The following is a 17876-nucleotide window of genomic DNA, read 5'->3' as shown; positions in this document are numbered from 1 at the left end:
AGAAACACGTTCCGCCTTCCCAGTTCCTCTTCTCGCTGCTTGGATCCGTGGCCTTTCACAGTGATCTCAGCGCATCCATTTTCTCCGGCCCCTTTCTTGCCTTGTCCTTTGGGTCTTGGAAGGCGCCGGGGGCGCAACAGCTCCTTCGGGAGACCAGGCGCTGGGTTCTGGCTGGCTGGGCCTGGCTTGCCTGGTTGGTGGGGTTAGCTCTCTAAATGCAGAGGCCGAGGCAGTGGAGGCAGTGGAGGCAGTGGAAGGAGGCAGTGGAGGCGCGGAGAGTTTCGGTGGCGACTTCCCTAGGCTGGTGGCCGTGCCGGGAACAAGCTGATTTTCCCAGCAAGAACTCCATGTACAGCTACATCTTTAGGGCAGCTCGGGTTAATATATGTCGTCAGAGGCTGTCCACGCCAATCGCGGAGAGGCAGGGGCGGTGCTTTGGGCTCTCCGCAATAAAACTTTTTGATGTTCACGTTGCTAATTGCTGAAGTCCTCTTTTAGGATTGGCTACCCTTTCATATCCATAAGATAATTAAAACGAAGGGAAATTTTTTTTAAACTTTTTTTTTTTATCAGTCAGTGGTTAGTGCAAGAGTTTAGCAGATGCTTACTATTTAAATAAAATCTTTAAAATCCTGTAAAATAACCGGATCTTCTCAAACCAGGTATAGTATCACTTCCCTTATTGTCATTATTATTATTTTCTGGTTAAGAACACAGCACAGATACTGATTTTTCCAGGCTCTTAAAAATGGATGAAAAAAAAATAAAAGGAGACTTTCACCATTCATTTTTCTTGCCTGAAGTAACAAAATAATAGAGGTTCTGTGCCGTCCCCAGGACCAAGCTTAGTCTAGATTTTTCCTGATGTCTTCCTGTCTATTATTTATATAACATGTATGTGTGCATGTGTGTATTCAACCGATGCCTCCAAGAAAGTCTCGTCCCGAAGCCCAGAGTTGCCTTTAAGGGAGGGTTTTACTTGGGGAGGAGGCTCCAGCGTCTGCCAGAGTAGTTCCTTTCCTAACCAATCTCCCATTAATTAAGGTAAAGTCTTGAAAGGGAAGGGTAATTTTGTGAGTATCTCTGTCAAAGACTGACGGCGGAGTCCAAAGGTTGTGACATCCTCGTTTTTGATTAGGGTTATGGTTAATGTAACGATTGTCACTGTTTTTTGCAGGGGACACCAAGACCCCCCAAAAGGGTTTCCTCCAGCTTGCGGAATGTTTTAAAAGTCGGCACCTCGTTTCCCCCCGAATCAGTGGTGTGGCCGCTATCGGTTTTCTGCCAGTTTAACTAGCCTGTTTGGTGAGTAACTGAATATTTTTTACAGCGTGTTCAGAGCTTATTTTCCAGTTTTTACGAACAAACATATAAATATATCTCTGCATTCCTGTCTCACCCATAAAAGCAGGCATCTGTGGAAACCAGGTTTAGTTATCGAAGGGGAATCATTAAACCCCAGTTTAACAGCCAGGCCGGAGGAGAGCTAGTAGATGTTTGGAGATTTAGACTGGGTGATCTCCAAATCATCATAACGGGAAACGAGCTCTCCAGTTCGAATTCCCTGGCATTCACGGGTATCTTGCTGGAGGGCACCTACGTGATCATCTTTTTAAAAGGCTCGGGGCAACAGCAGCGAAAGCAGCTAATATCAGTCCTAGGTTGGCTGGGCTCCGAGACAGGAGAGGACTTGGATTGAGTGTATATTAGAATCCAGCTCAATATAGTTCTGTGCGGACAAGGGTGTCAACAGGAGAGTGAGAGCCATAAATGGGAGAGAGCCAGGGGGAGAGAGGCCGGAGCAGACAAAGAAACCCTGAGCCCAAGTTCTGCCAAGGCTCAGAGAGAAAGGCGATGTCGCTGGGGAGATCCATGAAGGGCAGACTTGGGCTCTCCTGGTGGGTAAATAACAGAAGAACTGGAGCTGGGGCAGACAAATGCTTTTATCTGTAAATAATGACTCTATGGAATAAGGAATTTTATTAATTTATTCAATTCACAGTGACCTCATAACATCATTACTGTAGAGCTGTAGGGCTCTCAGAGAAAATGAAGTTTTAAGCTCCACTCTTGTCGTTGGTGCGCCCTATTTTCCTACCAAAACGAGGGATCCTCACGGCGGAGCTGGCCGAGCTGAAAGCGAGGGCACCGTGACCAGGCTGTGCTTCTTCTGGGGGTTTAGGTTCACCCTAAGTACTCCGGCGCGGCGTTGGGTTTCCAGCTGATTTGACTTCTACTTAAGCATCCAAAGGAAGGGGCCACCCCCCCCCCCCCCCCCGTCACCTTTCCCAGGGCAGCAGACAATGCCAGGGAAGATGTCTAGGGTTTCACCTTCCTGGTTTGAGAATAAACTCATGCTCACTGGAAAGACTTAGAAGTTGAGTGCATATTTGCATAAACTCCCACTTACCCTAAGGGCCAAACTTTCCTAGAAGTCCACATTACGGGGCCTAATAAAAGGAGAGAGAGAGAGAGAGAGAGAGAGAGAGAGAGAGAGAGAGAGAGAGAGAGAGAGAGAGAGAGACGATATATACGTGAAGCCAGGTTCTTCGTGGGAATCCATGGTCTTTCACATTTTCCCCACTACCTCTCTCATATAGAAAAAAAAGAGAAAGAAAGTAATCCCCAAATCCAAAACCAAACTCAGCTACAACCTAGGCAGGTCTGCAGTTCCGTCTTTAAGATGTAAATACTCTTTAAAAGGCCAGCACCAAAAGAGGTCTCTCTGGTTTCCAGTTGCCTCATCAAGGGAACAAAGCTGGTAGTGTAGTCAGCCCGTATTGTGTATTGGTTCATGGGAGAGGCAAACACCGAATGCATAAATACTAGGCCTTCCACAGACTGACATCTGATATATTTCTTAAAATGTCTGTGTTTATAAAAACACGGCCAGGGCAGGCAAGCAGGTAGATGAAGCAAGATGTTGTTTGAACTGGGCCAGGAGCAGATGAGAATTGAGAAAACCTTATGACCAGTTGTATGCAGAGTTGGAGGGTCGGAAACCCTTTAACAGAGGTCGAAATGGGTTAGGGAAGCCGCTTTGGCCACAGGGCCTCCATTTATTCTTAAAAGCAAAGCCTCGGGAGCTTTCCATTATATAGTTTTTCAGACTTTGTTTTAGCTGAGAAAAAAAAAAAGCTGCGGTAAACCACTACCACTGTGCAGATAGGATCTCAAGTGATGAAAGAAACGGAAAACATGAGGCAGAGAAAGAGTAATAAAAGATGTCGGAGATGTTAATCTGCACATCAATACTCCAGGACAGCATCATTAGAGTTTAATTACAAGTGGTACCAAAGGGTCCCAGGATTCCGGCACCTCAAAAGACTCGAAACCTAGACCTAGAATCTTCAGCTTTAACCCAGGAGCAGGTCTACCAGGTTGAGGGGTGAATGAGATAGGGAAAAAAGAAAAGATTTTTGTATTCTCAACTAAATTAATTGAATAAAATTTAGGTTCTGTGTAAACTCTTTGCTGCAATCTCCATAAAGATCTAGACTGAAAGAAGTTATAAAAAAACACTTTGTTTTTTTTACCCTTTTCCTTTATATAAAAATCTACTTGTCCACCCTAATTTTTTTATTAGGTGTTGACCCCCGTGGTAAGATAGAATAACTAATTCTATTATCTGTTTCCAGTTCAGATGGTCTAGGTACTACTCAGTTCCCCAAGTGGGTATGCCAGTACTTAATGGTGAGGGTATAGAGAGGGTGGTGGCGAGATGGGTGGGTGGGGGGGATAGAGAAAGAAAGCAGCGCTTCTGACCAGCAATTAAAAAAAAAATCTCTTCCCTCTTTCTTTTTTGTTGTTGCAGTGAAGCATTTCTTCATAGCAGACTATTGTCCCAGTATCCACCTTCTCCCACTCAAACCATGGTCACCAGAAATCTGGAGAAGGACTGCTATCTTGGATGTATCTGAATCAGACAAGAAAAGGCACAGGAGTGAGAACTGCTCGGTTTGTCTGACTGGTATTAAACTGGGGAGTTTAGCTAGAAGCTCTAATGCCTAGGGTCACAGTTTTAGGGAAAGTTCAGTCTAAAGGTACTCTGGAGAATCTTTTCTTTCTCTCTAACCTCATTGCTAATAGAGACAGCAAATCGCCCCATCATTCATTCCTGCTGCCTCCGCACTAGAACCTGAATCCTCGAGAGTCAACCTTTACTTTCAATAAGTTTTTTTTATTATTCTAGACCAATTGTCTTCGTTACAAATCATTTGTTAGACCCTGTGATTGTTGTTTCTCTCTTCCTCCACAAACAATCGGGAACAAACTATTATTTGAGCCCAATTATTAGTCTTTTCAACACACCTACACGCATGGAAGGGATTCAAAGTGTATTGGAAGAAGCTGAAAATTGCTTTGTAAGAGTTTGATCTTTGTGTGGGACTATTTCTTAAAAATCGGTCAGGTTCAACTCTATATTTTAAAGAAAAGCTGGAATTTATTTTTTGGGAAGGAGAGGAATAGAACGTCCCCCTGTATTTGTGATTGAAAGCAAAGCACTATCTCTATCTTATGTTTTGTGCAGGATAATTCAAAATAAACTGGACCATAAAGAGGAATCAAAAGATTCAGGCCAGATGGACCATAAATTCATGTTTTGTGTTGATGGGATTACATCTCAATTTCCTTTGTCATCTTTTTCAAATCTAATTTCACATTTTCCAAACAGTCACATGAGAAACGACTTTGACCTTGCCTTTAAGCTTCCATGATGTCTTAGGATAAAGCGGACTCTCAGAAACTTCTGAGATCAAGTATGACATTATGGAGCAATGTGAAGAACACAAATATTCTGTTAAGAGATAGGACGTTTGGGTTTCCTGACCCAGAAACATTGTTCAAGTGACATGGAACCACTCGGCTGGTTGTTCATCAACTAGCTCCTTCTCTATTTCTCTCTCTCTCTCTCTCTCTCTCTCTCTCTCTCTCTCTCTCTCTCTCTCTCTCTCTCTCTCCCTCCCTCCCTCTCTCTGTTGAAAATTGACTTAATAGCTACTAAATGTTCCAACACTTCTGAGGATTTGAAACTGAAAATTTTACTCTGAAGAAAGGTTGTTCATTATTTTTTCCCTGTGTTTTTTTAATAGAAACAATCATAAATAGAAATCAAACTAGATAGTTCTATTTTCTTATTTTTTAAATACTACTCTAAGAATTAAGCCTCTTTTTAAATGTTGGGGGTCATTTATGTAGCTGGCATTGCTTTATCCCATTTTAAATGAGATAATTTTTTTCCCCTCTATATTTGGAGAGTGGAGAGGGTGTATGTTAACAGAACTGAGGGCTAGAGGTAGAAAAGTTATACAAGTGCCTCAGGCTCAGCAGGCAGAGGAGCATAAATAAAAATTTCATTTTATGACTTTTAAAATGCATATAATTTTAATACCAGAAAATTTCACTGCCAACTGACACCTGGATTTTTACTTTGTGTTAAGTCAAGTCTCCTATACTAAAGACTCAAAAATCTATGATTAACTGTTACATATAGGGGGCGCAGTTTTCAAGCCAAGGTTTCCTACTGATGGAGAGAAGTGATTTTTGTAAGATACCCAGATCCCACAAATGTCCAGGTCTGGTTCTGAATGGGCAGTGGGAGTGCATTGGGGGTGGGGAATGGATAGAACTGAGGGGAGTAGTAGAAAGGCCCTCCCTCCTCTTTCCCCCAGTGTTCTGACTTGTCCATAGAGATGAAACTTTCCTTGGGTGGGTGTCAATGGAAGTGATTATACTGGGGACAGATGCAGGTCCTTCAATTCATTTCTGTTCCTGAAACGTTAAACTCATAACAGGAGCCATCGGTTACTTTGAGTTCCTTTTTTCCAGATTATCTCCGAGTTCTGTCATGATTCCCACTGTGCTTTCCTGCAGTGTTTGGATTTGTAGAATCCAGTCTGCCAAAGTGAGAAGCAATGAATTCATTATTTAAAACCAAAACAATCAGAGAATTTTCTTTCTCCTTCTGAAGAGTTCCATCTTCTATAAAATGCTAAAAATTAGACTACCAGATAATCCTAAAAACAAGCTTTTGCTGAGGGAGAACTTTGAATACAGGTTCTTTCAAGGTTCTTTCATTTGTGCTGGAGAAAATAAAGCTTGTGGTGCGCAGAGAGAACGGGTCTACACTGACTTTGATAAGGGGTAAGCAACCAAATCTTTCCTACGCTTCTATAGATACTAGCCACAGCGAATGAAAAGCTAAGTGAAGTAAACTGACCATCTTACCATTCTGGTTTGAAGCCCGACACCAGCAAGGGCAATATTTACCTCCTGTCAGGAGGAAACCCCTCGAAGTCTGATTGAGGAAGTTGTTGTGATTTTGCAAACACACTGTTTATCTGTCGAAAGTAGCGGGTTTCAGTTAGATTACGTCGCAGGCTCCATGGCTTTACACATTTAGAAGAAAGTTGCACTTTTTTAAAAGGGCGAGTATGGCAAGAACAGCATAACGGAGCCTGCACCTTCTGACTCCCGAACTTGAGCTTACATTTTCATGTTTCACTCCCAAGCATTGCCCGCAATCATAAGGAATCGTGTTGTTTAGCCTTCTTTGTCACTCCAAGTAGTTGGGATTTGTGCAGATAGTCTCCTTGAATTTTTTTTCCTTGGACGTTAGAGGGGACTTCCTGTTCAGAAAATCGACTTTAGACAGGGTTGTTAGGTTTCAAGTTAACAAAAAGAAACACTTTTATTGTCAATATTAATGGAAAACCTCCATTTTTTACGAGGTTTGGGTTTAGCAGCATGCATAGATCAAAAGCAGCCTGGCTTGATTTCCAAATATTCTCTGGAGCTTAGACAATTACCTATAATTTTGCTTCCAACGACACAACACAAAAATGTTAGTTATGTAAATGTTAATGCTGTTGGGGTGAGGGTAGGGGAGGGCAGAACCTTCTACCTGTATCTGCAGCATCAGATTCTAATAAATCTTTCCCAAGGAACCACAGAGTTCAATTTTTAAAGGCAGCCTTCTAATATAGAAAATCTTGGGACCGATTTATTGACAATTGCACCGGGCTCCTTGTATATATACTCTGTCTCTGTATATATCCCACTATCTTTACATGTATCCAAAGGTAATGGATCTGGCTGAGTGAGGTCTTTTTGGTAATTTGGATACACCAAGTCTCCAGTTAATGACATATAATCAGCCTTTGGGTCATTTGGTCATTCTCTTATTACAAACCCCTCCTGCTCTCTCTGATCTCCTTTCAAACTAAATTTCACACAAACAAATAAAGCAAGACAGGGACAAGTCCTTAAAAAAGGGAGAAATATTAGAAACTCCTGATACAGAACTCCAAACACGGAAAGGAAAACTCAAAGAGAATAGGAAAGAACATCTTATCAAAAAGAGCATGTTGTGTACAAAACATTAAAAGAAAATGCTCTGGTTTATGTTAAAGTGACAGAAAATTAAAATAAAAATAATTGCAAACAGAAAAGTCATAATATAAACAGAGAAGGCAGAATGCTGGCTGGAAATGCGTGAGGAGGGTAATTTGTTGTTTCAGATTATGTATCTGAAATGTGATTGGAGAGGCGTTGCTTTGTTCCATTTTCCAGATTAAAAAAAAAGATGGTTTCTCTCTAATGTGTGTTTGAGCCCCCACAAGTTAACCCAGGCCAAGACCCTGAGGAAAGAAAAAAGTGACCCAGCTGTTCTTGCGTTCCAAAGCCTTCACCCTCCAACCCCTAAACGAAAGAATTAGTTATATAAAAATACACAATTCTTTGGAGGAGTACACAAATGCAGTCTCATTTATATTTTTTGTTCTGCTTGAAATTTCTCCGATTACATTATCCTGGAGATCTTAAGCTCGATTCCGTGTGGGGCCCATCACTTTCCTAAGTGTCCCCACGTTTTTTTCCATACAATTCCTAACTTTAGAAATAGTGTATTTCAAGTCAGCCAGTATATGGTCTAGCTGAAAACAACTCTGCATTCAAAAACTTCAATTATAAATTGACCATCCTTTCCTCTAATTAGAATAGTGACTCAGTTTTTTTGGATTAGGCTAAAGCCTGAGTCTCCTTCTATGCTCTTCCTCCCCCCTCCCTTCTTACACAGTTGATGTTCCATATACACACTTCTGGGGAAAATCTGCTTCAGGCTTGACTGGGGAGATAGGTAGCTTGAGAGACAATAACTTCATAAATCCTCTAAAACAAGGTGGAAATGTCTAGAAGAATTAGACCACTGAGTGTAATACCTTCAGAATTCTAGTCTATAGATATATTCAGTAGCCCTATGGGTTTGGCTGGTTCAGGAATGCAGTTTAGCCTACATTTCAAAAGGTTGGCCAAAATTTTCTTAGTTACCCGGGCTGACTTGTTAGAATATTTGAGTTCTCACTTTAGAAACATTAACCACTTGGGCCTATGCATCAAACTATCCCTTCTTTGTTGGACCATACTGAAAAGCTGGGTGTTGAACATGACTAGATTTTACTTCCATTTTTGCTTGGGACCACTAAGTCCAGCCATCTTCAGATCTAGCCCCTTTTCAATTTTATGTACTGGAATGAACCAGAATCCCCACCTTTACTCTCTCCCCTCCTTAATTCTTTCCTACCCCTTCCTTCAGAAGAGGGATTTGGACAAACTGGCACAGATCCTTCTCCAAGATGATTTCTTCTCCCAGGCATTGAAGGAGGTAAAGGAATAGTAAAATTAGTGGTTAAAAAATAAAATTAATGGTAAAATACTTCGGGGGGGGGGGGGGTGAGTAGGAGAGAGGCAGAGAAAGACAGAGGTCTGTACCCATAGAGGCAGAGAGAAGCAGAAACAGAGAAAGTAGAGAGAAAAAGAAAAAAGGGCAAGGCAAGAGAATGGGGAAGGAAACAACTGAGGGGCAGAGAACGTCTGAGGTTTAGGACTACATGAATCTTATGGAGAAAAAACCCTTTCAATTTTCACCGACAAAACACCCTCAGGGTACTTTCCAGAGGAGTCAGACAGAGTGTTGAGTACCCTCACATGGAGTCATTTCTCCTGTCCTAACCCTCGGCTTTACCCTAACCCTCTATGCATACAAGACGAGGATCAATGGTCTTTGGAGCTCTACAGGACCAAGGAAGGATAAAGGGCAATGATAGATATGGAGGGCTTCAGTCTCCAGATTAGCTTTGCAACTATTTGCATGGTAGGTCTGATACAGAGCATTTGACTGAAGTGCATGAGTCATCTCAGCCTCTTTAGTGCCTCCGGAGCTGAGTGCAGTACATTTTCATCCATTTTCACCTGAACCCCTCACTGCCCGCCTCCGCCAGCTCTGAAAAATGTCGATGGTGCAAAAACTCATCAATCCCAAGACCTGTTGTTCACCAGTTAGTTCTATGTGGAAGAGAAAAAGCCCGAGCTGACCCTAAGAGCAGCCATACTGCCAGAGAAGGAAGAATTCAGCTTACAGATAGATAGGTCCACACACTGTCGCCGGGATTTAGACCAGCGGCTTCCCTGCCAATCCTATGTCATTTAAAAGATTTTGGGTCCCCTTTTCCTCCTAATAAAACTCTTCTATTTGCCCCCGAGGAGGCCCCTTCCTCAGCCTACTAGGAAGGCGGGTTAAAAAAAAATCTCTTTTCTTTATCTGCTTTCAAGTTTTTTTTTTTTTTTTTGGTTCTTAACCGGCCAGCGGTTAGGAAGGGGTTAACTATTTCCCCCTCCGCCTCCTTGGCTCTAGCTGCGCCCCCTCGAATGCCACTGCTTTCCTCTAGAGGTCTCATTAGGGAAACCCTCACCGCTATTTTCAACATTTCCTCAATCAAGTGCCTTTAAATATAGCTACACAAACACATTGGCGGCAAAAAAGCGTAGATCTTGTCACGATTGAGACCAATCCAATACTTCAGTCTTGTTTGCTTTGTAATTACTGGTTGGTTTGTGGCTCCGGTGCCACTGGGGCAAATCGGCCGTGGGCCCAGTAGCAGCGGGGAGAGCTTCGGTTGCCCCAGAACACCAGGGCAGCTCTGGTGCCCACCCCCTTAGAGTTCGGTTGGAAGCATGGGGGTTGGGGGTGGTGGTGATCGCCCCGCAAAATGAGCGGGGGTTTGTGTGGTGGGGACATTCGTCCTCCTCCGCTCTTAGAAATCTGTGCAAAAAATAGATCAGCATAAAAAAAAAAACAACACCAAAAACAAACCAAAAAAACCCCCAAAGCAATCCACCAAACTTTCTTTCAGGTCTCTAGCCACTCTAATAATCTAATCAATTCATATCTGGTCTTGCTCTTTCTTTCTTTCTTTCTTTCTTTCTTTCTTTCTTTCTTTCTTTCTTTCTTTCTTTCCTTCTCTTTCTTTCTTTCTTTCTTTCTTTCTTTCTTTCTTTCTTTCTTTCTTTCTTTCTTTCTTTCTTTCTTTCTTTCGTCTTTCTTTCTGTCTTTCCTTCTTTCCTTCTCTTTCCTTCCTTCCTTCCTTCCTTCCTTCCTTCCTTTCTTTCTTTCTTTCTTCTTTCTTTCTTTCTTTCTTTCTTTCTTTCTTTCTTTCTTTCTTTCTTTCTTTCTTTCTTTCTTTCTTTCTTTCTTTCTTTCTTTCTTTCTTTCTTTCTTTCTTTCCTTCTTTTCTTTCTCTTTTGGGGGTTACCGGAACACAGAAATCTATTCTGTGTCCTTTCGGGGGGGGGGGGGAGTTCTTTCTGCTCCTCCCCAACCCCAGTCCAACCTTTACAGGATTCTGCCCCCCTCCCCAAACTATTAGTATGATTTGTTATATTTTCCACAGCTGCTTATTCTTGTTTGACTTTTTGTCCAAAGCCACTTTAAATCTGCTGCAGGAAGAATAAAACTCCCAGCTCTTTGGATGGGTTCCTGCAGGCATGTGGCTGCCCCTGGCCCACTTTAATTCCTGCCTAATAGCCCTTCTGTATAAATCAGACCTGGGATATGTTTGGTCACTGTGCAAGCAGCCGCTAGTTTGTATCAGCAAAACAGTAGTTAACTCAAATCATGTCCTAAGCCTTATATTTCACAGACAATTAAACCTTGGCTGCTATTTAACAAAGCTGTAATATTTACTCTGTTCTATGCTGAGGACCACTTTTAAAGTCCAAAGCAAATACTACATTTCAAGAAGAAAATATGGTAATAAATCTCTTTTTATGGATTCTCTCTCCATAAGAGGAAAACAAAATGACTTAACCCCGCCCACTCCAGCTGAAGTTATAAAGATAACTATCAACAACCACACTTTATGTCCAAGTGGAGGTAACATTGATTAGGACCTGTATATATGTGATATTTAGTTTCTTTGTAAGTACCCATATCATTTCTGAGTTGCATGTAGATTCTGAGATTTACCCTGTCTGAGCATTGAATATTTTACACAGAGTACAATGGATTTATGGGGGGGATGGGCATTGCTATAGGGATGATTATTTTATGACTATTTTCTAACAGACTCATTTAGAAGGCAAGTATTTTTTAATAGGAACTTTTAGAATATTTCCTGGAAATTTTTTATGTCATTTAACTTAAAATGTAGATAGAAATACAGTAAAACCATAAAGAAGGAAAATGGAATCTATGACAAGTATTCCTATTCATTTTTGTCAATAGTAAGCCATTTTATTCATGGTGTTATTTTTCACTCAAAAAAATTTTAGAAATTCTAGTTAGTTACTTCTCAGTAATTATGGAATCCCTTCCTATTTTGGATTGCTGTTTAGGCAACTTGAACTTGTACATATATCATAAGCAATCATTTATCAAAATTTCAAAGTGATAAAATTATAAACAATTACTTGTAGAATACAGAGCTAAGCCTGACTCCTTATAGTTTGTAATTTATACCATTAACTTATAGACTGGTGGCACTACTTAGGGAAAGGAGAAGCAATAAATGTAAGGGGTGATTTTTTTCATAAGAATTTTCCCTTTCCCCAAGAATTGTTCTGGCATATTAAAAATAAAAAAAATGAAAAAAAATTTGAATGTGATTTTCATTGTGTTAATCTGTTTAGTATTACATTCTGAATTTCTTAACCATTAACATGTTTTTCCACACTACTTTCAAATGAGGGATCCTAGATAATTACGAAGATTTTGATGTTAATGCTTTGTTAAGTGAAAAATAGAAATGATGTATTGGAGTCTTTAAAATATCTTTATACTTGTACATACTAGAAAGCATACACACACACACACATGATTATAGTTGGGGATGTTATGCCATTCCTCTGAAGTTGCTCTACAAGAATATAAATATATTTACCCTTTTAAAAAAGGGGGGCAGTTTTCAATTACTTTTTAACAGAAAACTTTCAATACAAAACTGTATTTAGTAATGCCATAAACCACAGTCACTTTCTACTGACAGCTACATGATTTTTCTTCATTACTCTTCATTACTCCGTTTGCAAACGAAGATAGAGTGCCATTCTAAAACATCAAAATAGGCAGAGCAACCATTATATTTTACATATTCATTTATATAGGTTAATGCTGTTACAATGAAAAACATATGCTGAGCATGTAAATGCTCCTTTTAGGAATGCTTTTTTCGATGCACAATTATTATTATTTTAAAAATCAACTCCTGGTTTTCTTGCCACAATTTTTCACTTTAAACAGGCCTTGCATTGTTTTAAACAGTAGCTACTGGAACAATACTGCCCTTAGTGTTTTAGCCTTTCCAACAACAATTGGAATTGGATAAATGCTTTCAGCTGGGAGCACTTTCCTAATACCTTTGTAGGTAATAGGTTTCCCAGTTTGTGCTGGGTGACAAACACACAGTGCACCAGACAGGCCTCCCTATCCTCTGTTGAGACTGCCAGGAAGTTGATCATGGCAGAAAATGGAGTCTTTCTATGGGAGTAGGCAATAGGGTATTTCTTTGTGACCCTGTTTCTTATTCTAGTTAAAAAAAGTGAATTAAGAGAAGCCAAACCAGTGTTTCTTGAGGTTTAACTACCTAGTGATGGCTTAAAAAGGGGTGAAAAAAGGGAAAGGGAGTCGGATGGAGATATATGGAGAAACAAGAGGAAAAGGAGAAAACTGGTCCACCAATGTCTAGACATAGAAATGCAAGAGAGTGACAAGTTGGTTACAGTCATCTGATCTGATGACTTCTTTTTCTTTTCTAGAGTCAGTGATTTCCATTAATTTCATTACACATAGAAAATAAAATCAGAAGGGGGGAAACAAATTCAAATAGCTATAGTCTAGAAACAGTTATAAAAACAGAGGGGGAAAAATTCAAGTATGTGATATTGGCTTTGATTTTTAAAAAATGATGATATATATTGTTTATGAAACTAATTTCCTGTATAATACTATTTATAGAATAGAACAAGGTATGTCAAAAAGTATTGTGCTTCTCCAAACTGGGATTAAATTTGAATAATAAAATAATATCAATGAGAAGATTTTCATAAAGATAGATTCAGTAAAAAAAAGTGAGAAAATTCTTTCAGCAAGAAACTCAACTACTGTTATTAAGATAGATTAGACAAAGCAGAAAATTGCCTCCAACTGTATTTAATAACTCCTTTTCAACTCCATTGTTTTTGCTTAGTACAAAACAATGTCTGGCATGTAGTATGCATTTAACAAATGTCTGTTCATTGATTCACTATATATATGTATACACTATATGCATACATATATAATATATATTATGTGTTTAATGTAACTTTTTATTTTATTTTTCTTCAAAAATAAGCATTTATTTTCTCTCCAGTACATTTGTCAAGACGAACAAATTCCTACATTGACTCTATCCAGAAAAGTTGTTTCATCTTGCATCTTGAGTCTATTACCTCTATCGTAGGAGGTGGGTCTTGATTTTAAAGTAAGGATTATTTTGTTTGCATTCACATGATTTTCCTTGGAAGAACCTAATCAAGTACATATTTCTCTTTGATGACAAGAATCATATATATATTGTGTTCGATATGCCTTTGCTTAGCTATTTTTTGTAGTCTTTTAGGTTATAGAGGTCTAGGGAAGAAGCAGTGTGGTGCAATGGAAAGAACTCAGAATTTGGCGTCAAAGAAACTGGATTTAAGACAGTTTTTAACAGTCATTTGCTATTTGTATTACCTTGGGCAAGTCAACTTGACTGATCTGTGCTTGAATTTTCTCATCTATAAAGTGAGGGTTCTGGATTCTCCTGATTGAAAATCCTCTATTGAATATATGCATGTATATTTGTAAATCTCTCTCTCTCATATAAATATATTTATATATAAACAATAAACAAAATGAGAACAAAAATACAAGTAGAAAGAATTTAAAAGTACTGGTTCTATGTATTTATAATGGCCAAACTTGGCCCTGGAGAACTGAGAAAATATACTTCCTTTCCTTCATCAAAGAGGTGTTGGTTGTGGGGACTGTCAATATAGAATATTACATACATTGACAGATGCTGTCCATATTTTAGATGATTTTCTTAATCTGTTTTCTAATCTTTATTACAACAGAAGGTTATTTGGGAAGGGAGGTTTGCATTCAGAAACAGAGGTGATATAAAAATAAAAGGCTTTAATAATATCTTATCTTGAAAAGAATAAAGGAAGAACCCAACAACTATGTGTATTAAGTGGGAGGGAAGGAAGAAAATTAAGTTTGTCAATAGGAAGGCAGAAGTGATAACTAAGTCACCTATAACTTTGAATTCATGATTATTTGGATTATAATTTATATTTTTTTGAATGTGAGGTCATCTAGAACTGTGTTTTCATCACTGTAGGAAACTCCTTCTATGAAAGCAGATCCACAACTGTCTGATTTATAGTCTAACAGAGTTGCTGGGAGTGTGATGGAGTGGGGGAACTGAGAAGGGAAGTGATTTCCTTATGATCACACAGCAATGTTACATCAAGGACAAGGCTTGAAGTTTTGTCTTCCTGACTTGAGTGACAACTTTCTTCAGTATAGCATACAGTCTTTCCATTTAATTGCAATGTATAATACTTTACAAATTATAGATCAAAAGATTCATAAGGGGCAGAGAGTCAGGCAGATAGAGAAAGATATACACACACATACACACAGAGAGACAGACAGAAACACAGAAACAGAGTGAGACAGAGAGACAGCAAGAGGCAGAGAGAGAGAGAGAGAGAGAGAGAGAGAGAGAGAGAGAGAGAGAGTCAGAGATAACAAAGAGTGACAAAGACAGAGACAGAGACAGAGATATAGAGACAGCCAGACAGTGAGAGAGAGAGAGAGAGAGACAGAGAGAGAGAGAGAGAGAGAGAGAGAGAGAGAGAGAGAGAGAGAGAGAGAGAGAGAGAGAGAGAGAGATACAGAGTGAGATAGAAAGATAGAGAAACAGAGAGAGAGACACACACACAGACAGACACAGACAGAGAGGAAAAGACAGAAGCACAGACATAGACATAGTAACTTCAGTCAAAGAAATACATTAATTATGCCTGCAGCATATGCCTTAGTGGTATACCTTTATAGTTTTTCCATTGCTACAAAGAGGAGAGGAAGATATGTTTTCATAACTGTCCACTGACAGTCAGTGCACTACATGCAGTTTTGAATTTTTTGGTGATTGTTTTTTCCATTTCCATGGTTGTGGGCATCCTGTCCATTGTTTTCTTGATTGTACTTCATGCAGTTTCAGTTCTTTATATTTTCCCATGTCTCCTTGTAAAATATCTGGGTTTAAAAGTGAAAAACCCAGTTAAGTATTGTAGTGTTTTGTCTCCAGGATGTCAAATGTCAGACCATTTGAAAAATCTGATGTTTAACTATTTAAAAAAACTTTTCATTTGGATACTTGGGGTACACATGATCTAAAGAAAATTCTTATAGTCTTTAGGTACTTTAGGGGTATGTGTATATGTCTAAATTACCTAAAGGTAACATATACACATATATGCATATATATATATATATATATACATTTATGTGCATGTTTTAGCTACATTTGTGCAATACATTTTATATGTGTACTTACAGTTAATATGTATATATATTATACATATATACAGATTCATATATACATATCTATATATCCATGTATCTATATATGAATAGATGCTGATTCAGACAGATTTAGATATAATCTACAAAATAATCTGTCAAATTCTATCAAATATTTTAGTGTTTTATTTTCAAGGTATTAAATATTTGTAAATATCTGAATTTTTGACAAATTTAAAAAAATTTACTTGTATACTTAGAATATATGTAATCTTAAGATAGTTCCTCAGAAAGAGTAAAAGGATAATGGTGGAAGAGAAGAGAACAAGCATTTATTGAGGCCAAAATTTTAGTACCAGGTACAAATTTTACAAAATTATCTTACTTGACCCTTGTAACAATTCTAATATGTGTGTTTATATGTATATATGTGTGTATATATATTTACATGTATAATTGGCTTTCTATATGAATGGTTGCTGATGCCTAGTATAAAGGAAAAAGGCAACTGTAAGTTAGTGGTTCTGGGAGTTCCTGGGATCCTTTCAGGGAGTACACAAAATAAATACTGTTTTTATAATGATACTAAGATGTTATACTTCTTTTAAAATATTTATTTCCTTTAAATATATTTTATTGATATTTTCTGTTTTGTCATTTAACTTTGAATATAGTAAATATTTATAGTTATAACCCATGTAAAACAAAAGGTCTTTGGGGATCAAAATAGTTTTATAATGTAAAGGGTCTTTAGACCAGAAAGTCTGAGAAATGCTCTTTTAAGCAGATTGCCCAGAACTTAAAAGTCATTCAATATTTAGCAAGCTATTCAAGACAATCTAGGTTATGCTGTAGCTCAAATGTTGAGTCTGAAGTCAGTAAGACCTGAATTCAAATTTGTTCTCAGATGCTTATTAGCTGTGAGGCCTTGGGAAAACTGCTTAACCTCTCTTTGCATCTTTTTTTTTCTCTGTAGAATTGGATAAAAATAGTATCTACCTCCTGGGGTTGTAGAGAGGATCAAATATGATAATATTTGTAAAGCACTTAGCAAAATACTTGTCCCAGAGAAGGCACTATATAAATGTCAACTATTATTATTAGCTATTTTAAAAATCTAACAATCACTTATCAAGGTGGTACAAAGACAGGATTAAAAAAATAGTTTCATCTTGAGGAAGTGAGACAACATTTATTTTATATAGGTAAGTTTATACATTATTATTATTATTATTATACATACATTGTTCTATAATTATTATATTATACAAATGAATATAAGGTATATATATATATATAGTATATATATATATTATAATAAAGGCTTCTTGTAGGAGCTGAGCCTTGAATTATACATATATTGTTCTATAATTATTATATTATACAAGTGAATATAAGGTGTATATATATATATATATATTATACATACATATATTATAAAAAAGGCTTCTTGTAGGATCTGAGCCTTGAAGGAAGCTAGGGATGCTAATAGAAAGAGGTCACTTAAGAAGGAGCATTTGACTGCCATAGGGAAAACTTTGGGGAATTAACTTTTTTCCCTCCCTCTGCCTCTGTGGAGGAGGAAAATTACTCTATTGGGACAATAAGAGAATTGTATAAGATAGAAATTTATTTACTAAAACTTTGTGTTCCACTCTGACTTTTTTTAAGAGAACCAATTAATCTAGTTTAAAGGAAAAACTTAGCAGAGGTAGAAACAGAGGTCATTCAGCTGTTAAATTCAGTTCAATTAAATGGAATTTGATACACATTTATTAAAGGCACTGCTATGATGAGTATCGTCCCAAGCAAGGTCTGTGATTTTAGCCAGAAGGTATTCAACTTTGGGATAGGAAGTTCTATCCCTTTCCGGATATAACAGCAAGAAATAGCAACAGAAAAAAAGAAACAACTAATTATAGAAAACACTGGAAAAATTTACAAGAAATTTAGTGTTTCTGTTGTTTTTCCTCCTCTAAGTTGAAGA

General features: G+C 38.2%; 1 long non-coding RNA gene across 1 annotated transcript; it reads left to right on the top strand.

Moving 5' to 3' along the window:
* The first annotated feature begins 475 nt into the window (after nt 1–475).
* Nucleotides 476–10216, top strand: LOC141517683 (uncharacterized). The gene is made up of 3 exons (XR_012476945.1): nt 476–662; nt 1178–1305; nt 3815–10216. It is a non-coding gene; the product is annotated as an uncharacterized LOC141517683 (long non-coding RNA).
* The last annotated feature ends 7660 nt before the right edge of the window (nt 10217–17876 follow it).

Source organism: Macrotis lagotis, chromosome 3 (assembly GCF_037893015.1).
Source record: "Macrotis lagotis isolate mMagLag1 chromosome 3, bilby.v1.9.chrom.fasta, whole genome shotgun sequence".
In the NCBI taxonomy this organism is placed as follows: Eukaryota; Metazoa; Chordata; class Mammalia; order Peramelemorphia; family Peramelidae; genus Macrotis; species Macrotis lagotis.
This window is presented reverse-complemented; position numbering and strand designations above follow the sequence as displayed.